This window comes from Papaver somniferum, chromosome 9 (assembly GCF_003573695.1).
Source record: "Papaver somniferum cultivar HN1 chromosome 9, ASM357369v1, whole genome shotgun sequence".
NCBI lineage: Eukaryota > Viridiplantae > Streptophyta > Magnoliopsida > Ranunculales > Papaveraceae > Papaver > Papaver somniferum.
This window is the reverse complement of record NC_039366.1, coordinates 185,179,910-185,196,134: the sequence shown is the minus strand read 5'-3', so window position 1 is coordinate 185,196,134 and position 16,225 is coordinate 185,179,910.

Sequence of the window (16,225 nt, the reverse complement as noted above, 5' to 3'; positions counted from 1 at the left end):
AATCACAAAAAGTAATCAATTTAATTGATCATGCTCGTCATAAGAAAACTTACGGAGCAACAACTAAATGACCAAACAAGATGATTAACTTAGTTGAAAATGCTCGACATAAAGTACCTCATGGAACAACAACTAAGCCAAAACAATAACTCAGTCGATAGAGCTCAACATAAGACACCTTATGGAACAACACAGTATATACACAAAAATTGCGGATCGAAGATCAACCTAATACTGTGGAATAAGCAAGGACGCATTCTATTTTCCATCACCATTTGCACAATGACATACAATAGAGATAATCCTTGAAAACAAAAGATTTTAACCTATCTTTCATCAATAATTGACATAATAGGCTTAACTTTTGTATTTGTCAAAAGTCCATTCATTCTTTTATCAATATATGCATATCGACATACGAAAGACTTTACTTTTGACAAGATATGGGACATTCAAGTTCACGGACGCAAACACACATATCCCATAAACAATTGCAATATATAAAACCATAAAGATTAATACTGCAAAAATCATCTTCCAAATAATTTAGAATTTAAACAAATAAACCTAAAAACATGAAGATGAAAACATTGGACATAGATATGTGTAATCACAATAATGGCTATTCCAAACTCTAGTTATTCTTCTAAACAAAACAAGAAAAATAGAAGATTTACTAGATAATAAGACCTTTGAAAAATTCTTTATCATCCCCGAACTCCTTGTCGTCAACAACCATTGGGACATAAGGTTCATTAAGTTAGGAGTTTATATCAATAAACCTTCTTAGATGATGATGTCGAACCAGGGCCTTCTGAATTTCATGAGTCTTAAACAAAAAAGCCTTTATTTGTTGAATCTCCTTTCACATCTCCTTCAACACTTCAAGAATATCAGAAAACTTCTGAGAGTTTGAAGGGACGGCTCTTTGCTTCCTCACATTCCTTCTTTTTCTTTTCAATGTCGGAGCTAACGGAGATTTTTCTTTTTCCTTCATGATTGATGGCTTAACAATCATATTAACATCTTTTCCATCAGAAGACATCATGCTTGGAGTATCCATAAACGTATGGGTTTGTGAGAGGAAATCACAATTTAAGCTCAACAAGTAGTCTTGAGATAAAAAAGAGGTTACAGATAAGGAAAAAGGAATGTAGGGTTACGCAACCTTTTAACAGGTTCGTGTACGCACAACTCTGAACCCTAGAGAGAGTAGAATTATCGAAAATAACCCTTTCTTTTGTTGATAGACATGGAAAAACAAAAACTAAGAAAAAAAGAGAAAAAAAACTTTTCCTAAAGCCTGGGAGGTACAAAATCATTGTCTCTTTTGATCAGGCACATGAGACAAGATTTACAACAACAACATAATTAAGTTGTGTTGCGGTGAACAACAATTTGTCCACCATTTTCCTCTTGAGAGGAATCCACGGACCTCTGTCTATCAAAACGACTCGACCAACCTTTCTTTTCTAATGGTCTTGGTTTATCCTTGGAAACTAACTTCTTAGACGAAGATAAAATCCTACATACCTCAGCTGTCTTCTGAGCAAGTTTAAGCTTACTTGCCAATTGATTTTCTCTTCATTGAAGTTTGTTGACGTGCCTCAATTGGTGTTTATACTTGTAACACTTTGAAAGTTCATAACCCTTTAGAGAACAATATGAGCACGTCAATCTTGGATAAAAGTTAGGCTTCAAAGGTGTGCACGCAGTTAGACACATAGTGGAAGCTGAAACATTACAAACAGAGTTTCCAAGGAATGGGTCAATTTTTTCTTCCAGATTAGTTGGATTTTCTTCTGAAAGAATATCAAGATTGATGTATGTATTTCCACAATTATCAAAATCAATATTTTCACCAAGAAGTGCAACACTTGATTTCTCGTCTTCATTAGAATCATAGTTGTCAGGCATTTCATCAAGAGTTGCAGCAAGACCTTTGTTCCCAGTGTATTTTCTACGATTTGGGATCTCGTTTACAAAATGACCAAATCCATTACACCTAAAGCACTGAGGCATATTCTCGTCATCAGTTTCATCAGTTTTCCTGTTTTTAGGAGGAATACGATTATGAGGTTTAACTGATGCTTTATGCTTATCTCTTGAGAACCGTTTACTTCTCTTCAACAGAAGATCCCTAAACTGTCTTATGATCATCGAGACTGACTTGTCAAGATCTTCATTTGATGAATCTGTCTCAGAGTGATCATCTTCAGAGATATACACTTTTTTAGTTTTATCAAGTAATTTAGTGTCCTTTAGTGCTTTGAACGCAACATACTTAGTTTTGTATGAATGTTCGTGATCAAAGATCTTAAGCTTCCCAACCAGCGTATTTCTGGAGAGATTATCAAGGTTATTTCCCTCAACGACGTATCTATATGGCATCGATCTGAGAATTTTCATCACAATGTCCTTTTCAGGAATAGCCTTACTCAATGCAAAAGATGCATTAACAATTTCAGACACTCTGTGATTAAACTCATCAAATGTATCCTCATCTGCCATACGAAGGTTTTCCCAATCGGAATTAAGGTTTTGAATCCTAGCTTCCTTTTCACTGGAGTTACCTTCGAATACGGTTTCTTAGATATCCCAAGATTTTTTAGACTTAGTGCAATTTGACACATGGTGCTGAAGATTTGGGGTAATAGCATGTATAATAGTATTCAAACCGTCGGAATTTTGCTTTGCAGCAAGTATCTCGGCAGGGGTGTATTCACTAATGTCCTTGGGAACGTTTACATATCCAACTGCCACAACGGGAGAATTATAGCCATTAACAACATATACCCATGATTGAAAATCAGGTGCTTGAAGAAAAGCTCCCATAGTAATTTTCCACCATAAGTAATTAGAGCCATCTGGTGTGGAATGGAAAACACACAAAAACTCTTGCAAGTATACAAGGCCAAGTTTATAGAATAGAAGGAAAGCAGGGGAAAGTCCACAGGGAGTGGGAGCACTATAAGAGAAACCTAAGCTAACAATGGAGACAGTGAGCAAGACAAAGTAATATGGCATACAAAGTGGCAGAAGTAAAGAACCAAAGCAGCAAGGTAAAGCAAAGCAGCAAAGAAAACAGCTAAGATCCAAGGCTTGGAAGCCAAGGGCAGAGGGAGATTTTGTGCACTGTTTTCAGTGCACAGAGACTACAAATTGCAAGACAATAAGCGAGCAACACAGCTAAGAAATATAAACTGAATTTGAAGCAAAGCAAGACTGAAAATGTAAGTGACTGAGAAGGATATTGTGGCTAAGCCAAGGCTTAGATTCCACCTTGTGTCCTAATCAAATAACATATTCCTAGGTTGAGTTGAGTCCTATGCATACAAATGGAATGGAAAGAAAATTAGCTTGCTCAACTAATGTGCTCCTAGCATTGACTGTCTTTTGACAGTACAATCAATCACAAGCACACAGATGAGCACTAATCTCTCCCATTGCTCAAGAAAAACAAGCATTAAGGCTCTAACCTAGCAATTCATCATCCAACAATGCACTAAGGCTTCATCTGAGCCTTAGCTGCAGTAATTTAGCTCATGAAAAACATGTTAACAGCATCAACATTCATCATGCAAAATAATTCAAACATAACATACACACAACAATCAACTGTTAACTGCATAAGAAGACTGAAATTGGAATTGCATAATATTTTGGTTTAATTCTCTACTGGCTAGTCCAGAGATCCTCCCCCTCAATTCACAACCCTTAACACCTATTTATACAAATAAACAAAATCCCCAAAAATCAGGACCACATCAGTCCAATTAGGGTTTGGTGAAAATACAAAATAAATCAAAGAAAATCCTACCTAACTATGATAACAACCCTAATAGACTAACCCATGCTTCAATTAGACGTACAATTGATTTCCCCAAAAAGTTCCCAAATCAGAAAAATTAGGGTTCTTATAAAAATTATTAAAATTTACCTAATCACTGTTGACACTGGTAGATGTCGACCCATGCCTCCAATCCTTCTCCTGATGCTTCTCTTGTTCTTCCCATGCCCTAATTGCTTTTCTAGCTCATCTATTTCATCAACCCCTAACCTAGGGTTCCTGTGAGAGGAAAAGATCGAGGAATTGATGTTATAGAAAGCTAGAGGAGTAGGGGAATGATGGCTCGAATGGTGATGGTTGAATGATTTGGGGGGGAGAAGATGGTGGAGTGATTTGTGGGAGAAGATGGTGGAGTGATTTGTGGGGAGCGTCACTGTTGCAGAAGAGGGGAAGAAGATGGATTCGATGGTTTTGGGAGAAGGGTGTGTTTGGCTAATGGGTATAGAATGGGGTATTAGGGTGTTGAGCGGGTTCAGCGAGGTTTGATGATCTGCGACAAGAAGCGATGGATGGGAAGATGGTAGGTGGATCCAACGGCGATACGGAGGTAAGCGTGGAGCGACCGTCGGATGAAGGGATGTAGCAAAACGGACGACCCAAGATGGAGATGGGTGTTGCGATGTAAAGCGGGAGCTTCGGAGTTTGATGTGCGATGATGGAGCGACCGTTGGATGATGATATGGATCCAATCTGACGGCTACATGAGAAACGGGTATGGATATAGGAAATGGACTTGGGTGAGGGTTTTGGGCATTGGGTATGCCAAGCCCATATCTTCTTTAAGAACAATTCTTCCTTCTTGAGCCCATTCCTAGCTTTTTGGACGTGCGCTCCATTCTTTGCGGCTTCCTTGCGTAATTCTTCCCGTCTTTTCACTACTTTTCTGCTCTATTCCGCTCCGCAATTCATCCAAACTTTATTTATTACCTAAAAATGCAAAATTAAGTAAGAAAAATATTTATTCTTGAAAACAATGAAAATACAGAATATGGGATAAAATGTAGAATTAATGCGCAAAAGATGAGTTAAATGCCAACAAAAAGGGATAAATATATACATTATTTGGCACCCATCAAATACCCCCAAACCTGAATTTTACTTGTCCTCAAGTAAAACAAAACTAAGGAAATCCTACCTATACCACTGTCGCTGGTCTCTCGAATGCATTTAGCGTATGCACTAAGCCTTTTAAACCACTAAGTGTCCCTAGTGGACGAGTTGAAGTCTCGTGAAGGTTTGCTTAGAACGTACCTACAAAGTTCTAGGTCAAAATATAAGCTCAGATTCCATCAAATGTGACATGTGCAAGACAGTTTAAGCTCACAGCAAAATGGAGATGTCAATCTAGCTATCAAAGGCACGATCCTAGCACTGATAACAAAAAAAAGACATGTGATAAGAGTGTAAAGTGTATCTACACATGTGTAAAGAAAGATGAGTTATGACTACTAATCACCAAGAGATAGTTTCTCAGGCTAAGAACCAAGGTCGAAATCTAGCTAGCTGTCCGGACTTTACGAGAATTGTGAATGAGTTGGAGGTATTTCACAATTACTCGCGTTGTACATCAATGGCATACACCCTCCTTGCTTATTACAATGAAACAACAAAATGACTATTTACATGACTCTTATTTACATTGACTACTCTCTTTTATTTTTGGAACAAGAGAGAATGGAATTGATAAACACTTGATTTTTTTGTATTTTTCTGATATTTTTTTTTTTTTTTTTTTTTTTGAAGAAACACTTTTGATACATATACAAAAGGAAACAAAAGATTACATGACACTTTGCAAGAGGTAGCCCTTTTTGATGCACCCAGTTAAATTCGATGGTTGTCTTTCTTAATGTAACCTCCACCTTCTATCCCAACCAACCAAAGAACAAGCTAGTCAAGTTTCGTTCAGTATTCTAAAGTGATTGGCAATCGACTTCCTATCAAACACCTTGAAGATCGAGGCCATACGTATTGGTAGATCGTGCGCGTGCAAATTTCTTATCACTATGTGAATTGTGCTAGAATCAGGGTGCCTAAATATCTAGACTAAGACTCCTAATAATTACATATTTGCACAAGAGTCAACATTTCAAGGTAAATGAGCTCCATTTTTATGATTTTTTAATTTTTTAATTTTTTAATTTTTTAATTTTTTAATTTTTTTTTGAATTTTTTCGATTTTTTCAAAAGAAGGAGTTCGTTTTCAATTGTAGCATATTATCATGGTATCCATTCCATACCCCCAAACCTAAACTAAACATTGTCCTCAATGTTTCAAAATATGGAAAGAATTATAAAACAATATATGAAGAGGAACATGCTGAGTAGAGTAAAAGGAGAGAGAATACCCGATTGTACAGCGAAAGCTCGATTAAAACTCCGTTATTCAAGGCAAAAATCCATCATATTAGGAGTCACAATGGATGAGCACAATATATACAAAAGGAAATTTAACTAACACATTATCTACAAGAAAATTTGGTTTTTAATGGGATTGGACTTTTTGGGAAAAATTTGGTTTTGTTGGGAAAAGAAAATTTTGGTTTTTAGGGAAAGATTTGGAAAACTTTTTGGTTATTTAGGGAAAGAGTGGACCAGTTTAGTCCACATAGACTGGGTCCTCCAGGTTGGTTGTTTCAATGTCGGGTGGAAATGGCTCAAGGAATGGCTTTAATCTCTGCCCGTTGACTTTGAAAACGTTCTTGTTGGAAACATCCTCCAGCTCTACAGCTCCATGAGGAAAAACTGTGCGTACTAGGTACGGACCCTTCCATCTGGAACGCAGTTTTCCTGGAAAAAGATGTAATCGGGAGTCATACAGCAAGACTTTCTGACCAGGAGTGAAGGATTTGCGTAGAATACGCTTATCATGAAACATCTTCATCTTCTGCTTATATAACTGGCACATCATAAGCCTCATTTCTCAATTCTTCCAACTCGTTGAGTTGAAGTTTCCTTTGAATTCCAGCTTCGTCCAGAGAAAAGTTCAGTTCTTGATTGCCCAGTAAGCTCGATGTTCTAATTCCACAGGTAGATGACACGGCTTTCCATACACTAGACGATAGGGGGACATGCCAATTGGTGTCTTATAAGCTGTTCTATAGGCCCACAAAGCATCATTCAATCTCAATGACCAATCTTTCCTAGACGGGTTAACCGTCTTTTCTAGAATGTGCTTGATTTCCCTATTAGACACTTCCACTTGTCCACTGGTCTGAGGGTGGTACGGAGTAGCAACCTTGTGAGTTATCCATACTTGCGTACTAAAACTCAAAGTGCCTATTGCAGAAAATGTGCCACCGTCACTGATGATAGCTCTAGGGGTACCAAAACGTGAAAATATGTTTCCTTTAGAAATGAAAGTACCACCTTGTGGTCATTTGTTCTGGTTGCTATGGCTTCTACCCACTTAGAAACGTAATCAACTGCGACTAGGATGTACAACTTGCTGTCAGACATGGGAAATGGACCCATGAAGTCTATCCCCCAAACATCAAAAATCTCCACAATCAAAATGGGGTTCAATGGCATCATGTTTCTCCTCGAAATGCTTCCTAGCTTTTGACAGCGTTCACAAGCAACACAATAATCATGGCAATCCTTGAACAATGATGGCCAATAGAATCCACACTGCAAGATCTTTGCAGCGGTTTTCTTGGCACTGAAATGGCCTCCACATGCTTGGTCATGACAGAAAGATATCACATCTTTCTGTTCAGTGTTGGGGACACTTCTAATGATTTGGTCTGGGCAGTACTTAAACAAATATGGGTCATCCCAAAGGAAATGTTTAACTTCAGCCAGGAATTTAGAGCGGTCTTGTCTCGACCAACGTGAGGGCATCCTACCTGTAGCGAGGTAGTTAACAATATCAGCAAACCAAGGAAGGTCTGAGATAGACATCAGCTGTTCATCTGGGAATGATTCTCTAATCAGCTCAAATTCATCAATAGACTCTAAAGTTAATCTAGACAAATGATCAGCAACCACATTCTCACAACCTTTCTTATCACGGATTTCGAGATCGAATTCCTGTAATAAGAGTATCCATCGAATAAGGCGAGCTTTAGCATCCTTCTTGGAAAGAAGATACTTCAAAGCCGCATGGTCTGTGTATATGATGATCTTAGACCCTATCAGATAAGATCTAAACTTGTCTAATGCGAAAACGACGGCAAGCAATTCCTTCTCGGTAGTTGAATAATTGAGTTGGGCATCATTAAGGGTTTTGCTAGCATAGTATATCACATATGGTAGTCTATCAACTCGCTGTCCTAAAACAGCACCAACAGCATAATCAGAGGCATCACACATAAGTTCGAACGGAAGCTTCCAATCGGGTGGTCGGACTATAGGAGCGGTGGTGAGAAGGGTTTTTAATTCCTCCCATGCCTTCACACAAGCAGCATCGAAATTGAAGGCAACATCTTTGGAGAGAAGACTGCACAGAGGTCTGGAGATTTTGCTGAAATCTTTGATGAATCGCCGGTAAAAACCAGCATGACCTAGAAATGATCTGATCTCCTTCACAGAGCAAGGTTGTGGTAGATGTTGAATGAGGTCAACTTTAGCTTTATCCACTTCAATTCCTTTTTCTGAGATGATGTGTCCTAGAACTATTCCTGAATTCACCATAAAATGGCATTTTTCCCAATTTAGAACAAGGTTCTTTTCTTTACATCTGGATATCACGAGGGCAAGATGCTTCAAACATTCGTCAAACGAGGAACCAAAAACAGAGAAATCATCCATAAAGATCTCGAGAAAACTATCTATCATGTCAGAAAAAATGCTCATCATGCAACGCTGAAAAGTAGCAGGTGCATTACACAACCCGAAGGGCATACGTCTATAAGCAAACGTCCCAAATGGACACGTGAATGTAGTTTTTTCCTGATCTTCTGGAGCAATGTGAATTTGGTTATAACCGGAAAAGCCATCTAGAAAACAGTAGTGACTGTGTCCAGACACACGTTCTAGCATTTGGTCAATGAAAGGGAGCGGGAAGTGATCCTTCCTTGTTACTGTGTTCAACTTCCTGTAGTCGATGCATACTCGCCATCCTGTGGTTGTACGAGTAGGGACTAATTCATTCTTGTCGTTCTGAACTACAGTAATGCCTGACTTCTTAGGCACAACTTGAATGGGACTAACCCATTTGCTATCGGGAATTGGGTATATGATACCCGCATCAAGTAGTTTCAGGATCTCTCCTTTGACTACATCTCTCATGTTAGGATTAAGTCTCCTTTGCATTTCCCCGATGGTTTGGCATTCTCTTCAAGGTTAATGTGGTGCATGCAAATGGTGGGACTAATTCCTTTGAGATCTGAGATGGTCCATCCTAAGGCCTCTTTGTGTTCCTTAAGTACTTCTAAAAGCTTACTTTCCTGTTCCGTGTCTAAACATGATGAAATAATGACGGGTAAAGTATCAGAAGAACCTAGGAATGCGTACTTCAACGTACTAGGCAATGTTTTCAATTCAAGCTTGGGTGGCTCAACAATGGATGGAATAAGCTTGGAATCAGAGAGTAAGGGTGGTTCCACTTCATATTTCCTTTCAGTGACGTCCATTTGAGGTACAGATTCGAGCAGAGATAGGACGTCACTACAGTATGCATCATCATAGGAATCTGGGTTAAAGTTCTCCATACATGCTTGAAAGGGGTCGACGGATAGAATGTTAGTCAACGAATCTTGCATTAATCCTTCAATCATATTAACTTCATGCACATCATCATCATCAAGATTCACAGGTTGTTGACTAATATCGAACACATTCAATTCTACCGTCATGTTACCAAAAGACAGTTTCAACACTCCATTACGACAATTAATGATCGCGTTGGACGTAGCCAAGAAAGGACGTCCTAAGATGACAGGAATGTGACAGTCTGGGTTTTGTACAGGTTGAGTGTCTAAGACAATGAAGTCTACGGGAAAATAGAATTTGTCAACCTTGATCAAAACGTCTTCGACCACTCCACGAGGAATCTTGACAGATCGGTCTGCCAGTTGTAGAGTGATAGATGTTGGTTTCAACTCCCCAAGACCTAACTGCTCATAAACAGAATATGGCAGTAGGTTAACACTTGCACCTAGGTCTAATAACGCTTTATTGACCGTGTGTTCTCCTATAGTGCAAGAAATTGTTGGACATCCTGGATCCCTAAACTTGGGTGGAGTTTTGTTCAGAATGATGGAACTCACCTGCTCAGCTAAGAAAGCACGTTTTTGCACATTGAGCTTGCGCTTTTGAGTACACAAGTCTTTGAGGAATTTGGCATAAGCAGGGATTTGCTTGATTGCTTCAAGAAAAGGAATGTTGATGTTGACTCTCTTGAACAGATCTAACATCTCATTGTAATGGGTACTTTTCTGTTGATAGATCAATCTTTGAGGTGGGGCAACAGGAGAATGAGTTGGCAAAGGGACATTCACAGCAGTAGAATTGTCAGATTTTCCAACTTGCTCAGATTCTTTGGTTTTCTGGGGTTGTGGAGACAGCGTGGAATTTGTATCAGATTCATTAGGTTCGCCCACGTTGTTCTCGATGACTTTACCACTTCGGAGGGTGGTAATGGCATGGACTTGATCGGGTGAGGTTTCAGTGCAGGATGTTGTGCCTGTTTGAAATATCCTCTTTGGATTTTGTTGGGGTTGGCTCGGAAGTTTACCCTTTTCTCTCTCACACATTTGATCCATCTTTTGATCTAGATTTTTCTGACTTTGCATCAAACTCTGGAACATTTCCTCTAGGGTGGATAATCTCTTGTCGGTATTGTGTTGAGGATATGATTGTTGTTGAGAGTTTGATTGTTGTTGAGGGTTTCTCGGGTGTTGATAACCTTGATTGTTCTGATATCCCTGATTGTTTTGATAGCTCTGATTGGGTTGAGATGGTCCTCCCTGAGTGGGTCCTTTGACCATGAAAAGTTAGGGTGGTTTCTCCATCCTGGATTGTAGGTCTGTGAATAAGGGTTATGCTTGGTTTTTGAAACATGGCATGTGCCTGTTCAAGCCTAGATTCCTGGACTGCAAGCAAATCGGGACAATTTTGGAATTGATGGTTGGGATCGTTACAAGCGGCACAACAGACGAAGCGACATGTTCTCGGAGAGTAGTGGTGGAAGGTTTTGAATTTTTATGTAGTTCTAACTCTTCTAATCTCCTAACTATTGATGCCATGTTTGCTCTTCCCTCGAAATCCGCTTCAATCCTAAAAGCCTTTGCTTCGGATGTAGTCTTTCTGGTTTCACGGATGGATTCCCACTGTTGCGTCTTTTCAGCTACTTCAATCAAGAAGTCCCAAGACGCATCAGCAGAGTTTTGTCTACGAATAGACCATTACACATCGACTCAACCGTTGTTCGGGTGGACACATCTAGACCTTCATACAAAATTTGCACAAGTCTCCATTTTTCAAAACCATGATGGGGACATTGGAGCAATAATTCATTGAATCTCTCCAGTATCTAGCTAAGGTCTCACCTTCTAATTGCACAAAGCTATTCAGACTTTGACGAATTGTCGCAGTCTTGTGGTTCGGGAAAAACTTTTTGAAAAACTCCTTTATGAGGTCATCCCATGTCATGATGGATTGAGGCTGTAAAGCATAGCCAGCCGGCCTTTATCTTTCAGGGAGAAAGGAAAAGCCTTAACTTTAGGGTTTCGTCGGACATTTGAGTGAAACGCAGAGTTCCACAAATTTCCTCGAATTCTCTCACGTGGTGGTACGGGTTTTCATTCTCAACACCTCTAAAAATAGGAAGCATCTGTATTGTGCTTGATTTCAGCTCATAATGGCCATTAGCCTCGGGTAGCACAATACAAGAAGGTTGACTGGCTCTAGTTGGGTACATATAATCCTTGAGGGTACGGGGTTCTCCCATTGTTTCTGGTTGATCTGGACTGTCTCCCTCAGAACTTAGAATTTCGATAGGTTCGTCTGGGTTAATTCTAACAAGTCTGTTTGTTTGGTCTCTGTAGGTCACAATCATGTCCTAGTAGGTACCTTAACTAACATTTGGTCAGAGCAATCGGAAACAATTTGGCCCACAAGGGTTGAAGATTTGGTTTTGAATGGGTTGTTGGTTTTAATAAGGGATTTTGTTTTTGGTTTAAAATTGGGCTTTGGAAAATTTTGAACTAAACCTAGCATAAATTAGCACAACTCATAAAAGAAAATAAAAACAATAATAATAATTAAGCAAGCCCATAAAAGAAAAAGAAAAAAAAAATACAATCCCAAATATAAAAAAAAAAAAAATAAATAAAAATTATTACAATCCCAAATAAATAATTAAATTAATTATTACAAGCCCGAATTTGAATTTAAATGAGGCCCAAGTGGGTTAACTCATGGGTTAGGCTTACTTGGTTTTTGGAGGGAAGCCCAAAATAGGCTTTTAGTCCCCTTTTAGTTGCACAGCCCAGTTGGGCTTTAGGATCGTCCTAAGCAGCTCACGCTCAAGCCCAGCAACAGTTGAAGTGACTCAGCAACACAGGCCCAGCAGAATCTGCAGCGAAGCCCAGCAGAAAAGGCAAGCCCAGGAGCAGAAGTTGCAAGCCCAGCGAAATTGAGGTTACTAAGCCCAGCTCAGTTGGTTCAAGCCCAGCACCAGCACCTTTGGCAGGAGCAGCAACACAGCACAGCTTGGCAGAGAAGGCACCAGCAGCAGCACAGCCAAGGTGGTACCTGCAATGATCACAGAGTGCAAAGATAGTCAGGCCAACCCTGCAATGATCACAGTGCAATCATTGCAGTGCAATGATTGCAGGCAAGTATGCAATGATCTGCTGCAATGATTGCAAGCAGAGGGTTGCAATGATAGTGAAGCAGGCCTGCAATGATTGCAAGGCAGAGATGCTAATGGAACTCAGCAGTGGCAACACCACTCCCCGGCAGCGCGCGCCAAAAACTTGGTGTGGAATGGAAAACACACAAAAACTCTTGCAAGTATACAAGGCCAAGTTTATAGAATAGAAGGAAAGCAGGGGAAAGTCCACAGGGAGTGGGAGCACTATAAGAGAAACCTAAGCTAACAATGGAGACAGTGAGCAAGACAAAGTAATATGGCATACAAAGTGGCAGAAGTAAAGAACCAAAGCAGCAAGGTAAAGCAAAGCAGCAAAGAAAACAGCTAAGAACCAAGGCTTGGAAGCCAAGGGCAGAGGGAGATTTTGTGCACTGTTTTCAGTGCACAGAGACTACAAATTGCAAGACAATAGGCGAGCAACACAGCTAAGAAATATAAACTGAATTTGAAGCAAAGCAAGACTGAAAATGTAAGTGACTGAGAAGGATATTGTGGCTAAGCAAGGCTTAGATTCCACCTTGTGTCCTAATCAATAACATATTCCTAGGTTGAGTTGAGTCCTATGCATACAATGGAATGGAAAGAAAATTAGCTTGCTCAACTAATGTGCTCCTAGCATTGACTGTCTTTTGACAGTACAATCAATCACAAGCACACAGATGAGCACTAATCTCTCCCATTGCTCAAGAAAAACAAGCATTAAGGCTCTAACCTAGCAATTCATCATCCAACAATGCACTAAGGCTTCATCTGAGCCTTAGCTGCAGTAATTTAGCTCATGAAAAACATGTTAACAGCATCAACATTCATCATGCAAAATAATTCAAACATAACATACACACAACAATCAACTGTTAACTGCATAAGAAGACTGAAATTGGAATTGCATAATATTTTGGTTTAATTCTCTACTGGCTAGTCCAGAGATCATCCCCCTCAATTCACAACCCTTAACACCTATTTATACAAATAAACAAAATCCCCAAAAATCAGGACCACATCAGTCCAATTAGGGTTGGTGAAAATACAAAATAAATCAAAGAAAATCCTACCTAACTATGATAACAACCCTAATAGACTAACCCATGCTTCAATTAGACGTACAATTGATTTCCCCAAAAAGTTCCCAAATCAGAAAAATTAGGGTTCTTATAAAAATTATTAAAATTTACCTAATCACTGTTGACACTGGTAGATGTCGACCCATGCCTCCAATCCTTCTCCTGATGCTTCTCTTGTTCTTCCCATCCCCTAATTGCTTTTCTAGCTCATCTATTTCATCAACCCCTAACCTAGGGTTCCTGTGAGAAAAGATCGAGGAATTGATGTTATAGAAAGCTAGAGGAGTAGGGGAATGATGGCTCGAATGGTGATGGTTGAATGATTTGGGGGGGAGAAGATGGTGGAGTGATTTGTGGGAGAAGATGGTGGAGTGATTTGTGGGGAGCGTCACTGTTGCAGAAGAGGGGAAGAAGATGGATTCGATGGTTTTGGGAGAAGGGTGTGTTTGGCTAATGGGTATAGAATGGGGTATTAGGGTGTTGAGCGGGTTCAGCGAGGTTTGATGATCTGCGACAAGAAGCGATGGATGGGAAGATGGTAGGTGGATCCAACGGCGATACGGAGGTAAGCGTGGAGCGACCGTCGGATGAAGGGATGTAGCAAAACGGACGACCCAAGATGGAGATGGGTGTTGCGATGTAAAGCGGGAGCTTCGGAGTTTGATGTGCGATGATGGAGCGACCGTTGGATGATGATATGGATCCAATCTGACGGCTACATGAGAAACGGGTATGGATATAGGAAATGGACTTGGGTGAGGGTTTTGGGTTGGGTATGCCAAGCCCATATCTTTAAGAACAATTCTTCCTTCTTGAGCCCATTCCTAGCTTTTTGGACGTGCGCTCCATTCTTGCGGCTTCCTTGCGTAATTCTTCCCGTTTCACTACTTTTCTGCTCTATTCCGCTCCGCAATTCATCCAAACTTTATTTATTACCTAAAAATGCAAAATTAAGTAAGAAAAATATTTATTCTTGAAAACAATGAAAATACAGAATATGGGATAAAATGTAGAATTAATGCGCAAAAGATGAGTTAAATGCCAACAAAAAGGGATAAATATATACATTATTTGGCACCCATCACCATCGAAGACTGGTGGTACGTTTATTGAGATATCACCCCTGTCCATAGAGTCAGATCGCTACAAACACAGACTGATAAGGTCTTTAACGTGTTTGCCTGCTCTGATACCAATTGAAAAAGCGGGGGTCTAACAACCATACCCAATATTTCGCTTAGCAATCTATATGGACAAACTCCAATATACTTTCTAGAGAATCAACTAGACAGTCAGACTCAATCTAGATAAAAATTATATCAAAGAGTTTATATCTCAATATATCGATTTGATATATACTCAAGAAAATAAAAATCTGCGAGTCTTTATCAAATACTAGAGAGATAACTTGGATGGTACCAAAGACCAATATCCAAGTGTCAATCAATTTAAATCAACAACCAAAAGGTCGGATATTCTAGTTGATTGAACAATGCACAACCTGTGATATTTAAATTATATAACAAAATATAATGCGGAAAAGAAATAACACAGACACCAGAACTTTGTTAACGAGGAAACCGCAAATGCAGAAAAACCTCGGGACCTAGTCCAGATTGAACACACACTGTATTAAGCCGCTACAGACACTAGCCTACTCTAAACTAACTTCGGTATGGATTGTAGTTGAACCCCAATCAATCTCACACTGATCCAAGGTACAGTTATGCTCCTACGTCTCTGATCCCAGCAGGATACTACGTACTTGATTCCCTTAGCTGATCTCATCCACAACTAAGAGTTGTTACGACCCAAAGTCGAAGACTTTAATAAACAAATCTCTATCACACAGAAAAGTCTACGGTAATAGATAAATCTGTCTCCCACGAATATACCTACGAGTTTTGTTCCGTCTTTTGATAAATCAAGGTGAACATGAACCAATTGATAACCCGGACTTATAATCCCGAAGAACAGCCTAGTATTATCAATCACCTCACAGTAGTCTTAATCGACGCAGCGAAAAAAAAATATTGTGGAATCACAAACGATGAGACGAAAATGTTTGTGACTACTTTTCTATCTTGCCTATCGTAGATATAAATCTCAAGCTAATCGTTACAATTGTACTCAAAACGATGGAATCAACAAGATCAGATCACACAACTACGAGAAAGTAGTATCGGTCTGGCTTCACAATCCCAATGAAGTCTTTAAGTCGTTAACCTGGTTTTAGATAAGAAACCAAAGGTTAAAGGAGAATTAACTCTATCTTATACAACTAGTATCACACGTAAGGTGTGGGGATTAGGTTTCCCAGTTGCTAGAGTTCTCCCTTATATAGTCTTTCAAATCAGGGTTTGCAATCAATGTTAGCTTGGTAACAAAGAATTCAATATTCACCGTTAGATGAAAACCTTATTAGATTTTAGCTAATATTTCTCAACCGTTATATCGAAAACTTAGCTTGTTATACACAAATAAAATGCCCGT